At 42.6% G+C, this 18,349-nt stretch overlaps 1 non-coding gene across 1 annotated transcript; it reads right to left on the bottom strand.

The window, feature by feature from the left end:
* Nucleotides 1–1,653: 1,653 nt before the first annotated feature.
* On the bottom strand, nt 1,654–1,817 carry LOC131915768 (U1 spliceosomal RNA). Its single transcript, XR_009380421.1, has one exon. It is a non-coding gene; the product is annotated as a U1 spliceosomal RNA (small nuclear RNA).
* Nucleotides 1,818–18,349: the final 16,532 nt, after the last annotated feature.

Here is an 18,349-nt window from a genome sequence, read left to right as displayed (position 1 = left end):
TGACCCCTCCTTTTCTTTCTTTGATCTTGTCAATCATGAGCCAGAGCTTCCCTCTATCATGTGCTTACACTATAATACACTGATGCACTATAGCCCCAAAACAAATGGGCCAAGCAGCCATGGACTAAAACCTCTGGAACTGGTCAGCCAAAATAAGTATTTTTTCTTATTAACATGTTTATCTCAGGTATGTTGTCATAGCAAGTGCATAGATAGAAATTCAAGTAATAGAAGAGGATTTTTCAGAGAGAGAGAGTATAAAGGATATGAGAAGAGTCTCAGTGCAGAATTCCCAGAAACAAATATTTAATCCTGAGCAAACAAGATGAGTGAGCTGGTGAAAACGTAAAAGGTGTACAAGAGCCTGAAAGGGGGGACCTTCTGGGAGGATATAAATGGTCTTATAGTATCTAAGCTTCTAGTATCTAAACTATACCTGGATCTCAGATAGATAGATAGATAGATAGATAGATAGATAGATAGATAGATAGATAGAGATGGGTGGGTGGGGGGGTGGATGGATGGATAGGTAGGTAGGTAGGTAGGTAGGTAGATAGATAGGTAGATATAGATGGATGGACGGATGGATAGATAGATAGATAGACAGATAGACAGACAGACAGGTAGGTAGATAGAAACTGCCCAATCATTGCTTTGTTAATGACACCTCCATTTCTCTCATTCCTCTAAGTAGCAAACTTCTTCAGAGTTGTATTCCATTTCTGTCACCTAGGTCAATGGTTATTTTTCCATTCTCTACTTCTTTAAAGATTAATTTTAATTATTTGTGTGTGTCTGTGTAGGTGCCAAAAGAGGCCAAAAGAGGGCATTAGATTCCCCAGAGTTGGAGCTACAGGTTGTGAGCTGCCTGATGTGGGCTCTGGGAACGCAGCTCAGGTCCTCTGGAAGAGTAATGTGTGCTCCTGACCACTGAACCATCTCTCCAGCCCATTATCATTCTCCTACTTCTTTACAAGAGCAAAGTGGAAAGTTCTCTGTTCTTGTTTCTTTACAGATTGATGTGGATTTTTAAAATCCTCATTACTCCAATCCTTGTTTTCATGCAGATTAATCCCAGTTTGTTGTATATAATTATGTTCAATGACTTAGCAATTGAGATCAAGATTTATTCAAAGATCTTCAAGGGGAAAAAAGATTTTGGTTGTCTTATATAACTCACCAGACTGAGGGGGAAAAAAATCTATAAATGTCTGCTGGGAGTCATTCAGGAATTACACTTCCCGCTGACAGTGTGAGAAGCGGGCTCAATCTATGACTCAGCTTGCAATCAATGGAGCATTATGCTTCAAGGAAATGGGAAAGTCTCATACCAATTTAGAATTTGTCACTAAATCTAGTCTGACTCTTTATCCAAAGAGAAATGTAGCTTTGTACAGGCAAGGCTTGAGATCTTGGGTCTTTGTCTACTTCCTGGGGGCCTTGACTAACAAGATTTGCTCTCATGAAAAGTGACATTATGCAGGCATGCCTCAAATCAAGACAGGGAAAGAGAGAGGACTGTGGGTGGAAAGTAGGGAGAAGTAGGTTGTAGAGTTGGGATGTAAAGAAAAGTAAGGATGGCTGGGCAGTGAATTGTGAAGAATGGAGGAGGTTTATACTCTCGGCCTGTGCTCACTCTTTTTTTTTTTTTTTCAGGGGAGAGCGCGAACGCAGTCCCCCACTACCACAAATTATGCAGTCGAGTTTCCCGCATTTGGGGAAATCGCAGGGGTCAGCACATCCGGAGTGCAATGGATAAGCCTCGCCCTGGGAAAACCACCTTCGTGATCATGGTATCTCCCCTGCCAGGTAAGTATCTGTGCTCACTCTTTTACAGTCATCATTTGCAAATTTCCTTTGGCTCTCTCTGTGACTCAAACTCAAGACTCAAGCACTGAGAGGAGCCAGTTGAGTACTTACTGCTCTTACAAAGGACCCGAGTTCAGTTCCCAGCACCCGCACCAGATGGTTCACAGCCACCTGCAGCTCTAGCTGATGCCCTCTTCTGACCTCCAAAGGCACTCCCATACACACGCATGTACACACACACACACACACACACACACACACATACACACACACGTACACAAACACACTACATATAAATAAATAATAAATTAGAACCTCATGTGGTGGTAAATGACTTTGATTCCAGCATTCAAGAGGCAGAGAGAGGTGTATCTCTGAGAATCCATGGTCAGCCTGATCTACATAGCAAATTCTAGGCCACCCAAGGGTACACAGGGAGACCCTGTCTCAAATAAAATAAAATAAATCTTTTTAAAAAACCAACAAAAGATAGAGCATTGAAAAACAAAGCTCTGAATACACAAGGGCTTGATAAGAAGGCTTGAGAAATTTCATTCCTGGTTTCCTTTCATATGACTTACTGTTTTTCAAATGTTCATCTTTGATGGCCAATAAACATAGAAAAATGATTAACCTCACTGGCCATCAGAATAATGCAAATGAGGGCCAGGTGGTGGTGGTGGTGGTGGCAGTGGTGGTGGTGGTGGCAGTGGCAGCGGTGGCAGCAGCAGCAGCAGCGGCGGCGGTGTGCCGCACGAATGCCTTTAATCCCAGCACTCGGGAGGCAGAGGTAGGTGGGTCTCTATGAGTTTGAGGCCAGCCTGCTCTACAGAGCTAGTTCCAAGACATCCAGGGCTACACAGGGAATCCTTATCTGGGGCAAAAAAGAAGAAGAAGAAGAAGAAGAAGAAGAAGAAGAAGAAGAGGAGGAGGAGGAGGAGGAGGAGGAGGAGGAGGAGGAGGAGGAGGAAGAGGAAGAGGAAGAGGAAGAGGAAGAGGAAGAAGAAGAAGAAGAAGAAGAAGAAGAAGAAGAAGAAGAAGAAGGCGGCAAATAAGAACTCCACTTGGATACCATGTCATGCCAGTCAGAATGTCAAAAGAAAACAAGTAACAGCAAATGCCAACAAGGATGTAGACAAAGGAGAAGCCTTGTACACTCCTGGTGGGACTGTGAACTAGCCCAGCCAAAATGTCAAAATGCCCATTCACTTTGGACTTCCCTCACTCAGTGCTTCCTCTGCTCCCTATGTAAACATACACAAAGTGAAATTGTTCAGGGGAAAAAAGAGACAAATGGGAAGGGGGAACAAATGTAGCTGGAAGTTTTACTATGTCCTGTCCGGTTCAGACCCAAGCAAACACATATCAATTACAAATTGCATGGCCATGGCCTATGGTTCAATTTTCTTGCTAGCTAACTCTTATAACAAAACTCAGCCCATTTCTATTAATCTATATGTCACCACATGTTCATGCTGCTCCCTGGATGGCGGGATGGCATCTTCTCTGTCTCTCCTTTGTTCTTCCAGTCTCTCTCCTGGATTTCCCGCCTGCTTCTAAGCTGCCTTGCCATAGGCCGAACAGCTTTATTTATCAACCAATCAGAGCAACAGATATTCACAGCATACAGAATGACATCCAACCGCAGACATTTGGGAAGAGAGAAAAGAGGAGCTAAGGGGATATGGGGTCCGGGTGGGGTGGGGAAATAAGCTCAACATATAATATAAACTTGTATAAAAATTAAGAAAATAAAAATGTTTTGAGGGACTTGAAAGATGTCTCAGCAGTTAAGAGCACTGACTGCTCTTCCAGAGGAACCAGGTTTGATCCCTAGCACACACGGTGGCTTACAACTGTCTGTACCTCGAGATCTAGGGGACCAATGCACTTTTCTGATGTCTGAGACATCCAAGGGCAGTAAGTATACAGACAGCCATGCAGGCAAAACAGCCACACACATAACATAAATAATTTTAAAAATGTCTTGGTTTTGTTCGTTTTCTTTCTAGAGCTCATAGATGTTCTGGGTTCTAAAATTTCACCAAGATACAACTTGATGTGGGCCTAGGCTAGTATTATCCTAGTTGTCCTTCTGGCCCTTTACTCTTCAAATTCTGGAATGAGTGTCTTCTTGGATGTTTTTTTGAGGATTATTCCTCCCTCTGGGTTTTTCTTCCTGTATTTATTTGGGTATTGGACTTCCTAATCAGATATAGTTTTCTTATATTTTTAGCCTTATAGTCTATCTTTTGGGCCTTATGTTTCGTATTATATGATATTCTTAAACTTTGCAGGGTGTGTTTTAATTTCTACTGCTGTCATACTTTGAATTTTATCTTTCTTTCTTCCTTCCTTCCTTCCTCCCTCCCTCACTCCCTTCCTCTCTCTGTCTCTCTCTGTCTCTGTCTGTCTCTGTCTGTCTCTGTCTCTCTGTCTCTGTCTCTGTCTCTGTCTCTGTCTCTGTCTCTCTCTCTCTCTCTCTCTCTCTCTCTCTCTCTCTCTCTTTTCAAGACAGGGTCTCACTATGTAGCTCTGGCTGTCCTGGAACTCACTCTGTAGATCAGCTGACCTCGAACCCAAAGATCCTCCTGCCTCTGCCTCTGCCTTCAGAGTGCTGGGATTAAAGGCATGTACCACTGTGCTTTGTTTCATTAATTTTTTTTTAAGGCAGAGTCTCACTCATAGCCCAGGCTGGCTTCAGACTTGCCAAGAACTTGATGATTAACATTTGACACTTCTGCCTCCATCTCCTGGCATCACAGACATGTTTGGTATAGTTAGGGGTCTCTTTGTTCTCTGCATCCTCCTTTATGAACACACCATTTTCCTCCTCTTCTGAATAAAATCCTTCTGCTGGTCAGGACAGCCCAGGTCCTCAGCGTCAGCTTCATCTGTTTGTTTAATTAGCTGTCTCTGAAGCTTTCCTCAGCTGCATGGTGGTCTTTGGCCTTTGTTTATACCTCAGGATCAGGGAGAGCCATGGAGCTGACAGGAAATTCTGACAGCATGTAGTGGGACATGTCAGCTGTGGGTCCCTCTGCACAGTTATCTAGCAGAATAAATCTCACAGTAAATCTCTATGTCAGAATTTAAGGTTGTTCTCTTGGACTGTCAGGATGCATAGAGAATCTTCTAGTCTCTTGGACAGTCAGGCCTGGCTGCCAGGATGCTGGGAGCTGAGAAGAGCTGGTGACTTCAACATGGGGACATCATCATAGTTCTGTTTTCAACCTGCATTGTGCCCACCCCCGTCTCAGTTTTGTCTGACAGCTCCTAGGGCAGACACCCAGGCTTTTCTTCTCCAAAGACCATATCTCTGTACTCTGGGAAGCTTTAGTGTGATGCTGGGGGTGGGGGTGGGAGGGTGGATTACTGGGGAAAGGCACCTGGGGACCTGAGAGCTTAAAAGTACTCTCCCGCCCCTTCATCTCAATCCTTTGTTTCACCCTCACTGGCAGAGGTGCTTGAATGCTGAGCCTGGGGTTTTTCGGTAGGAGTCTGGCTGCATGGGAGGGTCAGCCTGCCATCGCTTGACTGAAGACTTGCTGGACTCATGTATTTAACCATCTGTTTTACCAGTTTAACCTTGTCCAGGCATTTTCTAACTTCCAAAACTCAGTTGCTGTCTCCTTTTTCTCCTCACCCCCTCTTTGGGATTTATACGTGATTTAAAAACAAAAACGAAAAACTTCTCCTGCAAGATGTAATGGTGAAGACCTTTGATCCATGCACATGGGAAGTTGAGGCAGGAGGAGTGCCAGTTTAAGGCCAGCCTGGGCTACAGATTGGCACCTTGTCAGCAAACGAAACACTAAAATAAATAAAACAGCATGAAGTTTATTTAATTCTTACGTTCTATTTATCTTATAATGTAGGTGACCTGAGGCCTGATTTTACTTAGGACTCTTTTCTAACAAAGAAGCGAGGACCAGAGAGAGGAAGAAGCCTGGGTTCTTGGATCAGCTTCTGAAGAAGGGAGCCCTGTGATACTTTCCCAGCCCAAAGATAAAGCTTACTGAGGTCCAGTTCATGCTGCCTGCTTTGATTTGGTGTGCTGTGTTTGAAGTGCAGGCATTTTCAGAGGCAAAGGCTCTACACCAAACTGTAGATCAGCCCCCACGTTACTCCTTAAGGCCGTGTATCTGCCATCTGAGGTTCAGGACTGACAAAGACCGTTTGCTTCGCCAGACTTCAGTCGGGCTCCTAAATCTTCTCTGGGGACCATTTGTGTCCTGCTGGTGAAATTTACTTTTAGTAAATGATCTTGCGGGGCCAGTGAGATGGCTCAGTGGGCAAAGACAGACTGCACAGCCTGCAGAACTGAGTTTGCTCCCATGGGGGAGAAGGAGAGAACCGACTTGTGCAAATCTTTCTCTGACCTCCACACCCATGCCATGGCATGTGCATGCATACACATGTAAATAAAAATTTGAAAAAATTGTTTTAAATGAACCTTGCTAAGCCAGCTTAGCAAGAAGCCCTCATCCATGGTATCTGATCACCCTCAACACCTGATTGGGTCCTTCCTTCTCCTCCTCCATCTCCTAGGTGATGCCTCACTAGATTAGCTTGTCTTCAGCAATAATCCTGTTAGGTCGGTACAGCCCGACTCTCCCTTTATGTATGATTTTCCTCTTAGTAATTTTCCGTCCTCAAACTCTGACCCTGTTCCTTGACTATAGAGTGCCCATTCTGTGTTTGGAGTTAAGCCAACTATTTCTCTACATGAGAGGCTGAGATGGGAGGACTGCCAGTTTGATGTCAGATTAGGCTATATAGCATAACAGCCAGAGAGACAGAAAGACAGAGAAAGAGAGAGACAGAGACAGAGACAAAGACACCATTGAAGTGGTCCCTGCACCAACCACTCTGAATAAAGTCATGCTTTTTGATAAGTATCATTGAAGAATTTTTCTCTTTTTATTAAAGTTTATTTTTATTTATTTATTTATTGTTTGTTTGTTTGGTTGGTTGGTTGGTTGGTTGGTTTTTTCAAGACAGGGTTTCTCTGTGTAGCTTTGCACCTTTTCCTGGAACTCACTTGGTAGCCCAGGCTGGCCTCGAACTCACAGAGATCCGCCTGCCTCTGCCTCCCAAGTGCTGGGATTAAAGGCGTGCGCCACCACCGCTCGGCTATTTTTATTTTTGCTTATGTATATGAACATATATTCAGGTGCCCTCAGAGGCCAGAAGGATCCCCTAGAACTGGAGTTACAGGTGATTGTGAGCCACCGTGTTGAGAACTGTGCCCAGGTCCTCTGGAAGAGCAGCAAATGCTCTTAACCTCTATGCCATCTCTCTAGCCCCAAATGCTTTTTTCTTAAATAAAACTCAGCTCAGGACCTCCAGGGTGCTGGTCACCCTGCAGGCCTATGCTTTCCTCCCTACTTTAACAGGAACAAAGTGAATGCCTGCTGGCACTTGTTCTTGCTCTAGAAAAACATAAAAACTCCTTTTTGATAAGTTATCATTCCTCGATGAACTGTTAAAAATAAAACCAGCATCTCTAAGACTTTTAGAGAGCTTAGAGAGCATCAGGTTTAACTGTACCATTTAACGTCCAGAGCTGGCAGGTCCACAGGGGTTAATTGCTTTGTTCAAAGTCACTGGTGCCCTAGCAGCCGAGCTAACAATAGAACTCCAGGCCTTCCAACCCTGCTCAGGAGCTGCTGCCCAGCACCACCTGCCGTGTGGGCAGACTGCCAGTCTACAAAGATCGTTACTGTGGTTCATAAACTACCTTATGGCTGAAGTGGAGCTTACTCTTTTATCAGTGGTTATTATCATGTGTGATATTAAATACCCAGCACGAGCAATTACAACTCCGTTTCAAACAGAGAAAGTCTTTGAGGATTAATGGGGAGAAAAAGTTACTTTGCATTTAGGAACTCTAGTGACAGGCTGGCTGGTCTTTATGTTTAGAAAGGGTAGAGAGGGGCCCAGGGGTGTAGCTCAGTGGTAGCTTCCCAGAATTGCAAAATAAAGAGAAAGCTTGATGGAGGGAGGTAGAATGAGGTGGAGAAGGGAAGAAGGAGAGGGAGGGAGGGAAAGAGAAAGGGAAGGAGAATGTTGAAAAGGGACAGACGAAGCCAAGATGGCTATATTCCAGTACTTCCATGGATCGCAGCCCAGTGACCCATTCCTCACCTCATATAGCTCAGGTCATAAATTCCCAAAGGCTTCTGTGTAAAATGATGCATTCTCAGCTTGGTGCTGTTGGGTAAAGGCTTTAGATGTGAAGCCTTGTAAGGTCTTCCTGTCATTGAGGACATGCCCTTGAAAGGGACAGTGGGACCCCAGCCATGCCTCTTTTCTTCCTGCCTATGTGATGATTTTGCTCCATCATGTGCTCCTACCTAGAGCTTCTGCTTTGCCACAGGCCTAGAAAGCAATGGGGTCAAATGACCATGGACTTCATGAAGCCTCCAGATTCACAAGTTGGAATAAACCTTTCTACTATGAGGTTGTTAAGTTCAGCTAATCAACACTCCCCAAGTCAGCGCAATGACCACATCAAGAAGAACCAGTCCAGCCCCCGACTGGGTCTGCAGAGAAGTGTGCTTTCTTTTCCATGAACAAGGAAAGCCACTATCCAGGAGTCCATGGCTGTCATCTTGGAATTTCCGGGAGAAAGGCCTGCAAAACTGGAGCCAACAATGAGGAAGTCAAACAGAGAAACATGGAGAAACTGGGTCTTGATCCCACAATTGCAGCAGAGGAACAGTACATGGCTTGAAGTCTGGACTGTTCTCTCACAACAGCGATTGCACACCTCTATTGCCCAAAACAGCCTTAATTTCACTTAGTTTAAAAGAATATAGGAGCTGAAGAGATGGCTCAGTAGTTAAAATTACATACTGTTCCCGGCAGTGCTGGCGCACACCTTTAATCCCAGCACTCGAGAGGCAGAGGCAGGAGGATCTCTATGAGTTCGAAGCCAGCCTGGTCTACAGAGCGAGTTCCAGGGCAGCCTACACAGAGAAACCCTGTCTCAAAAAACAAAAACAAAAACAAAAAAGAAAAAATTATGTACTGCTCTTCCAGAGGACCTGAGTTCAGTTCCTGGCACCCATGTTGGGTGGCTAGCAACCACCTGTGACTCTAGCTCTTCTGATGTCTATGGAAACATGCAATTATGTATATAAACACACAAACACAATAAAAAAATAAGGTAAATCTTTAAAAAAGAAAATATATCAACCTGGTCTTTTGGACATTTCTGAATGCATGACCTTTTCTGTAATCAATGTGAAGTATCTACCAACCACTGGAGGAAGTGGGGTGGTTTTTAAGACTCTTTTTAAAAAAAAAAATTTGCATGAGGAAAAAGAAGTGTCTAAGCTTAGCCTTTTACTTAAGGAAGACAAGAGACAAAAGGTTTGAGAAGTAGGAATAAGCAGGCAGATTCTTGAATTGCCATTTAACCTTCAGGCAGAAATTCAATAAGGCTACTAGATAGACCATGTGGAAAGCTGAAAGCAGGGGGACTTGGATTCTACTCGGTGTTTGGAAACATGGGGGGAGGGGGTCTGACATGGTGACTCTGCACCCAAGAGATGGCTACAGCCCAGGGAAAGAGCAGTGTGGCTCAACAAGCAGAGCAAGAGCTGAGCTGGCACTCCGGGTCCTATTTAGGGGATGGTAGATTTCCAGAACTTACTGTGTATGCTTCAAAGTAGACAGGAAGCAGCTGCTGTCGCCAGTTGGTCTGGTCAAAGGGTTGTCCTACGGCAGCAAGGTGACCCTGCCGTCAAAAGCTGCAGGTGGATGACCTAGACTGGAAATCCTCTGGGAATGTGAGTTGGAGATTATACAATGAAGATTTCAAGATGGACGGGACACAGTTTTTGTTGTTGTTGTTATTATTTTTGTTTTTGGTTTTGTTTGTTTGTTTGTTTTACTTTTTTAAAGAAAGAAATCCAGAGGGAGAAAACCAGCCATGGTTTTCTCTGTGCTTTCTGCTTCAGTTCCCACCCTGACATCCCTCAATGATGGACTGTGACTTGGTGGGGGGTAATAGTGGTGGTAAGAGGAAATAGACCCTTTCCTTCCCCAAGTCGCTTCTAGTTATGGTGTTTATCACAGCAAGAAAACAAACTAGAACATCTCTTTTATTTCTTTTGAGTATACACTCTGAATATAATTTCTGGATTTTATATGATAATCACATTGTGATACTTTTATTTATTTATTTTCAACATTTAAAACTTTTATGTGTATGAGTGTTTTGCCTGCATGTATGTCTATGCACCACATGTGTGCAGTGACGACAGAGTCCAGAAGAGGGTGTTGGATCCTCTGAAACTGGAGTACAGACACTTGAGAGCTGCCATATGAGTGCTGGGACTTGAACCCTGGTGCTTTGAAAGGACAGCCAATGCTCTTAACCACTGAGCCATCTCTCCAGTTCTCCCTTTGTGAAGTCTAAGGACTCACCACTTGGTTCTCTCGTTAGTTGCTCTGCGTAACATTTCTTCTTGTCATGCTCAAGAGTTTCAGTTTCTCTATATCCCTTGCCAACACTTGCTATTTTATAACAATAACAATAATAAAAACCTTCCAGCTTGGGGATGTAGCTCAATGGTAGATGGTTTGCTGGCCTAGCATCCTTAAGGTCTTGGATTCAATCCTCAACACTGGAAAAATAATAACTGCCACTGGCACCTAACAGGTAAGAAGTAGCAGCTCACTGGGGACCTGCTTTGTGTTTAATGATCAGAGATGTTGACTATCTTTTCCTGTGGTTGTGGCCACTTCTTGCTGTTAGAGACTTGCAGAAACTTTCTGGGTATCAAATAGATGTGCAAATATTTCCTTCCATTTTGAAGGCTGCCTTTTCACTTGCTGATATTGTCTTTTCAAAAAATTGATCACTATTGTGTGTGTATGCTGTGTATGTGGGTACGCGTTGGTGCCAGCGTGCGAGCGGAGGTTAAATGACAGCTGGCAACGGTTGCTTTCCTTCTGCTGTGGATTCAGGGGATCAAACCCAGGTCATCAGGCCCATGGGCAAGTGTTTTGACCTGCTGCTGAGCCATCTCCCTAGCCCAGGATTAGCTTTTGAGGCACAGATTCCATTTTGATGAAGTCCAATTGGTCTATTTTTCTTATGTTGCTCGTGCTGTTTTGGGCTACATACAAGAAATTATTGCCAAACCCAATATCATGAAATTTTCTCCATGTTTTCTTCTAACAGTTTTATAATTTTTAGCAATTACATTTGGATCTTAGATCCACTGAGCTAATTTTTGTATGCAGATAAGATCAGAATCCAGTTTCGTTTCTTTCTTTCTTTTATTTTTTTTTCATTTGTCTTTCTCCATTGAGTACCCTTGGCAATGCTTTTGAAAATTACTCAACTGTATGTTTGAGGGCTTGTTTCTTGGGTCTACATTCTTCTCCACTGGTCTATGTGGTATCTATGCAAGCCCTGATGTTTTGATTATTGCAGCTTCATAGCCAATTTGAAGCTAGGAAGTAGGAAGTTTCCAACTATGTCTTGAAGAATGTTCATTTTTGAGATAGTGTTGAATACAATCCAGGCTGTTTTTGAACTCATGTTGCTGAGCACAGCTTTGAACTGTTTATCTTCCTGCTTCTGCCTCCCATGTGCAGAATGTGGCACCATCCTGTTTTCAAGACTGTTTCATCATAAAGTGCCAAATGAATTTTAGTATGGATCACTCCATTGTGCAAAAATGTTTTTGGAATTTTGAAAGGACTTGTATTAAATTTGTAGCTCACATTGATTGTATGAACATCTTCTTATACATTGTAAATATGGTGTCTTTCCATTTATTCATATTTTTAATTTCTGTCAGTAACTAATGCTTTATGGTTTTCAGATTTCACATCTTTTGTATCTTTAAGTTTAATCCTAATTGTTAGTGGGAGTCCATGTGTCTCTCCACCCCCAACCTCCTACCTCCAGTGCTGGGGATCAAATACATGGCCTGTACTTGCTAGGCAAGTGCTTAACTGTTGGCCTAAAAGCCTAAATAGGATTGCGCTCTTAATCCTATTTTCTTTTCTTTCCTTTTTCAGATTTTTTTATTTGTATGAGTATTTTGCCTGCATATATGTCTGTGCAGCACATGCATCCCCAGTGCCTGCAGAAGTCAGAAGCAGGCATTATATTCCCTGGAACTGGAGTTACAGATGGTTGTGAGGCACCATGTGGGTGCTGGGAATTGAACCTAGGATCTCTGCCAGAGCAGGCAGTGCTCTTAACCACTAAGCCATCTCTTCAGCCTAATTTCTTTTCTGATTATCCATTGTTAGTGTGTAGAACTTGTGAGAGCCCACAGTGACTCCAGTTTGTGACTTGATTCCATCTTGACTCAAGGTTAGAGAGTTCAAGCTTGTCTTTGCCCCTTAAGGATGGATAACAGGATGATTTGACCAAAGCGTGGCTACTAGATGTTTTGCTCTTCAAGGCCAAATAGTGGGATGTTTGAACAAAGGTGTGATTACCAGATGTCTTGAGAATTAAGGAGGTGTTTATGCTTGTTTGTTCCTTGAACCATGGTGTCCTTGAGAGGAGGAGGTCTTTTACCCCCCTTGCTTTGGGTATAAAATGACTATGAGAAATAACCTCGGGGCTGCTGCAATATTGTCTCAGAACCCTCCTGAACCTATCCTGTGTCTCTGTTTATTCTTCTATCTCTGCTTTTCCTCACTATCTTTTCTCAATTCTCACTCCCCTACTCAGAACTGTTTGACAGGTCAGGTGGTACCCAACAAGAACTGCAGCTGGTTTTATATTCTTAGCTTTAGGTCATGCAGTTCTGTTGATTCCATATGCTAGTGCCAACACTTGAGTTTCATAAGTTTTTATTTATTTCTTGGTGTGTGTGGGGTATTTAGGTCTTTATACATATAAAAGTGGGTTGTCTATAAACAAAATATTTCCAGTTAGGCCAGAGATATTTTTTCCTTGCTTGATTACTCTGTTTAGAACTGCTAGTTCTACGTTGAATAGAAATGACAAAGTCAGGGCTAGGGAAGATGCTCAGTGAATAAAGTGCTACTTTGCAAGCATGTGGGCCTGCACTGATCCCTAGAACCCATGCAAAAAGACAGTGGTGGGATGGGATGTGGACATTGTAACTCCAGAGCCAGGGAGGATCACTGGGGCTTACTGGCCAGCTAGCCTTGCCAACACATTGAGTTGCAATCTGAGAGACTCTGTTGCAGAAAAAAAAAGTGTATGGCCTTGAGGAACACCACCTAAGGTTATTCTTTAGAATGTGCATGCATGCACACACACACACACACACACACACACACACACACACACACACAAAAGTGGGCATCCTTCTCATTTCTGAGAAATAGTCTTTCATCACTGAGTTGTGCTATTTGGTGATATTTGTATATGCAGTCCTTTGTTGACTAAAATGTTGCTATGTACACTGCAGGCCATTATTATATTCTTTCTGATAAAGAATCTGACGTGGCAAAAGATGATTTCAACAAATGTATTGATTAGAGTAGTGAGTGGTAACACAGGATTGGTAGAAAACAGGAATTTGCGTGTACTGTTGACGTCATTTTTACAACTCATTTGAAGACTAAGGGATGAACTTTGTATTAGCTAGTTTATTTCAAGGTTTGTGGTTGTGGATTAGGCTGTGGAAACTGATAAACTCTGAAAGCTTCTGAAGTGGGGCACATCTGTCTGCCTCTTAAATGGGCCACTGTTGTTTTTTCTCTTTTGGGGGCCTGCCACCCAGCTCCCAAATAAATCACACACAGGTTTATTCTTAATTATAAATGCCCAGCCTTAGCTTGGCTTATTTCTAGCCAGCTTTCCTTAACTTAAATTACCCCATCTACTTTTTGCCTCTGGGCTTTTACCTTTTTCTATTTCTGTAGATCTTTTATTTCTTACTCTTATGGGTTGTGTAGCTGGGTGATTGGCCCCTGATGTCCTCCTCCTTCTCTGGCTACTTCTTTCTCTCATTCTTTCTTCTCTTTCCAGATTTCTCCTATTTATTCTCTATGCCTGCCAGCCCTGACTATTACTCTCTCCTGCCTTGCTGTTGGCCATTCAGCTCTTTATTTGTCAGGTGTTTTAGACAGGCAAAGTAACACAGCTTCACAGAGTTAAACAAATGCAACATAAACAAAAGAAACACACCTTAAAATAACATTCTACAACAAGGCACATCTGTCTGCTTGCATATGTATACAAACCAGGTCTCTCTCCTCTTTTTCCTTTTTTTCTTGAGATGGGATCTCACTGTGTAGCCATGAGTGGTTTGGAACTTGAGGTCTTCCCACCTCAGCTTTCCAAATTCTAACGAATTCTTAGCAAGTTAGCCCAGAACAACTAACTGTTGAACTTCGATAATTGTGAGAGTAAAGGCATTGAGCCTGATGAAGGAAATCAGTATTTCCACTGTAGTAAACAGGGACCTGGGTATCCTGAATCTGAACTATATATGAGACTCAGAAAAGAGCCATCCTTACTTGAGAACTGAAAATGAGCCAAAATAGATATTAAACATATTTTTCTGGCTTCTCTGTGTATAAAAACAGCAAGCTTTTCTTTTTTTTTTTTTTCTTAAAAGACCTTCTCAGGGTTAAGGAGTAGGCTCAGTCAGTAAAGTGCTTGCCACAAAGCATGAGGACCTAAGTTCCAATCCCCAACACTCATATGAAAAGTCAAGCATGGTGGCAATGTGTCCTTGTGCCCTTGTAATTCCAAAGCTAAGGAGGCTGAAACAGGGCCATCTCTAGGGCTTGCTGACTAGTCAATCTAGTTGCATCAGTGAGTGCCAGGTTCAGTGAGAGACCTCAAGAAATAAAGTGAAGACTTATTGAGGAAGACAGCATATGTTAACCTCTAACTTACACATGTATATACACATGCAAAATAAAACAGTAAGATAAAAACAAAAATTTGAAAAGAACATTTCAGCATGTTAGTATGATGTCATTTTCAAAGAAAATGCTAGTTTGGTATTAAAAGAAACAAATAAATAAAAGTGGGCTGTGGCTATAGTACAGTCAGTAGAATGTTGCTGATGATGCCTGAAGCCCTGGGTTTGATTTTAAATACCACATAAATAGGATGTGGTGGTGCACACCTGTATTCCTAGCACTAGGGAAGTACAGGCATAAGGATCAAGAATTCAAGGCCATCCTTGGCTCACAGTGAATTCCATACCAGTCTGGGCTACACAACGTTGCCTATAAACAAACAAATAAATGTGATATGAATCTCGTTTCTTTGACAGGAATCTATAGTGAGCATTTCCTTTTTCTTTCTTGTCCATAACTGTATTGTTCCTTACGGCAAAATAGAACCTTTGTAGATGGAGTTTTCTGTCCCACCAGCCAATTCCCAAATAACCACACAGAGACTTATTAATTATAAATGCTCAGTGGATAGCTCATGCTTGTTACTGACTAGCTCTTAGAACTTAAATTAATCCATATTTCTTATCTAAGTTCTACCACGTGGCTCATGGCTTGTTACCTCATTTTCTACATATCCCGCTTCCTCTGCTTCTGGCTTGCAACTCCCCAGACTCTGCCATTCTTCTTCCCAGTATTCTCTCTGCCCCCAAAATCCTGCTTAGCTATTGGCTTTTTTCTTAAATCAATCATGGTGATATATGTTCACACAATGTAAAGGAATATTCCACAAACCTTGGTTTTCTTTTTGTAGAATGGACCCTCTCCAATACTTCATCTCCAAAAGTATATGGTTGACTATGATGATTCAGAATGTGTCAGTGAGAAACAACCCCAACATGTTACTGGAAAATAAGTGCATTGTTTGCCCTGGAAAATTAGCTAAGGATGACATAGTTGAACACTGGGTGTAATGGTTTATTTTTGTCCTTTTGGTTGTGACCCTAGTGTTTAACAGATGAGCCATCTTTGCAGCCTTTGGTAGTTAGTTTTGTCAGCTTGAGTCTAAGAGTCTCAATGAGGGCTAGTCTAGATCAAGTTGGATTGTATTTGTCTTGATTGCCTTAATTGATGTGGGAAGATCCAATCTTCAAATGGGTGGCAATCATTCCTTGGTTTTGGCCCTGGACCATCTAGGAATGGAGAAAGCCAGCTTGACTAAATCTGATTTGGCTAGCTACTCTAGGTTCTTGCCCTGATTGTGATGGACTCTAACCTGCTCTTTGTCTGTGTTCCTGTCTCTCTGTCTTTGCCTCTCTCTCTTCTAAGTCACTTCTGTCAGGGTATTCTATCACAGCAACAGAAATGAAACCAGATACTAGGAAATAGGGAAATGTAGGAAGAAATAACTACTTAAGAAAAAATATACGAGATAGTGTTTCTTAATGATACTGTCCGCAGTCCTGAGTCCAGTGCTCTCTATTGGTACTTATCCATAGACTTCCCAGTTCTGATACCAAGTACATTCCTTTCCTTAAAGTCCTTTTAGTATGAATTTTTGACAGTTGCAAGGAAAAGCTTTTAGGATTATAGTACAAAAGAATTCCATTTATTATACATAACAAAATGTCTAAAAATCCTCTTTTCCTATCTCTCAGTATCTAGTGTCACTTAGAATGACAGATGTGCTAAATCCTAATGTCACTGTCAGAACTCCCAGGAAGACTTCACTCTTAGAGTCAGCTCATTCTAGCCTCCCCCACCCCCATTCTTGGCTCTCTTCCTCTCCCCATTTCTTCTTTAAAGGGAAACAAAATCTCTGCCAAACCTCGCAGACTGCTGTCAAGGTTCCTTTTGTATCTCTGTTCCTTACCTAGATCAGCAGAATTAATGCCTGTTTGGACAGCAAATGACCCCTCCTCTTAGAAGGGGTGAAAGATGGGAGATTGTTTTGTTCTGGTCTCAGTTGTAGTCAGAACAAGTAAGTGTTTGCAAATAACTACGCCTGGGCGTCCTTTTGGGTAACTTTTGCTATGTTATTATCTCGGGTTGTTTTAGTGGTCTTTTTGTTTTTTAAAGTGAGTAGGGGTGGAATCAAGCCAGGCAAGCAGTTTGTTTTTACAAGCCTGAGAAATAAATGGTCAGATCCTGGATTTCGAACAAGCTGATACGTTGTGCTAGTGGTAACAATGACCAATGCCCTTTTTGTCTTATCTGGAAGCACTGTTTGGTTTTTCCACAGAACCAGCTGGAGAATCTCCATCAGGGTTGCCTCACTCAGCAGCTTCTTCAGAAGCACTTTTATCAGATGCTGTCCCATGGAATTTAGGAGTGTCCTGAGAATATTGACCCATTCAGAAGCAGCCTGCTGCAGCTGAGAGAGCATGAGCACTACTCTGTGAGGATATAGAAACCTCCCTACTCCAAGTAACACACAAAACTCTCCTATGTTGGTACGATGGTTCTCAGCCCTTTTGTGAACACGTTGGTAACAAATGGTCAGATTCTATTCTTGGGGCTATTCAAACTACTGTTGGCATCCATAGGCTATGGGACTATACTAGGTCACCGGCACAATGGATATTGAAGTCTCAGAAACCCACCAAGATGGCTATAGGAGACATTTCATCTTCTACAACTAACTTGTGCTGGGACTAAACTCAAGGCTTTTTACATGCCAGACAAGCATTCTGTTACTGAGCTAAATTCTCAGCCCCGTGCTTTTTTTGAAACACTCTTTCTATATAACCGAGGCTGGCCTTGAACTCAATATCCTCCTGCTTCCAACTTCCAAGTGCTGACATTATCACCACCCCACTGGGCTCCCAAGTGTTTATAGTATTGCCAACCTCAGTAAACTTAAAGAGGATACATAATGTCCTGAATAAAGGAAAAACATTATGTTTTTAAAAGGTGTGTGTGTGTGTGTGTGTATGTGTGTGTGTGTGTGTGTGTGTGTGTGTGTGTGTGTGTGTGTGAGAGAGAGAGAGAGAGAGAGAGAGAGAGAGAGAGAGAGAGAGAGAGAGAGAGAGACTTAAAGGAAACCTCTGGGAGCCATCCAGACTTGAAGGAGGACAGCCAGTGGTCAGGTATGTAACACAAAACTCTATCAGAGGATTCTGGTTTTCAGATCAAAAACAGACAGTAACAGAATAGCTCTGTTTCCTGTGTGTCTCTCACTTGCCCATGCCATCCAAAAGCTAGAGGAGAGTTGACTTCCTCCATCAAGGTGAGTCCTGACTCACAGAGGAGGGTGGAACAGGATCTGAATGGACTAAGGAAAATCTGGCAGAAGCTTGTCTTTTTCCACAGCTAGCACCTTATTTCAGGCCTGGTCCTTTCTTGCCTGCCCTAAGGTCGTGGCTTTCTAGCCTGCCTCTCATTGCCTTGGCGACTTAGCGTTTTTGTTTTGTTTGTTTGTTTGTTTGTTTGTTTTGTTTTGTTAAGAGATTGTATTCATTTAGCTTGGAGGTTGGGGTATACAAACACTTGCACTGTCAAGACTTTGCCCCCACCTTGCAGAAGCCTGGGTAAAACGCCCAGAAGGATTCAAGGATAACCCAAAACTCTTCTGTCCTGAGGTTTACCGATGCTAGACACTTTTTTAAACATCAAGCAATCAATTTTAGTTCTTACAACCAGGTAGAAATGAATAGAGACTGTCTGCCTGTGC

This window comes from Peromyscus eremicus, chromosome 7 (genome assembly GCF_949786415.1).
Source record: "Peromyscus eremicus chromosome 7, PerEre_H2_v1, whole genome shotgun sequence".
Lineage (NCBI taxonomy): Eukaryota > Metazoa > Chordata > Mammalia > Rodentia > Cricetidae > Peromyscus > Peromyscus eremicus.
This window is presented reverse-complemented; position numbering and strand designations above follow the sequence as displayed.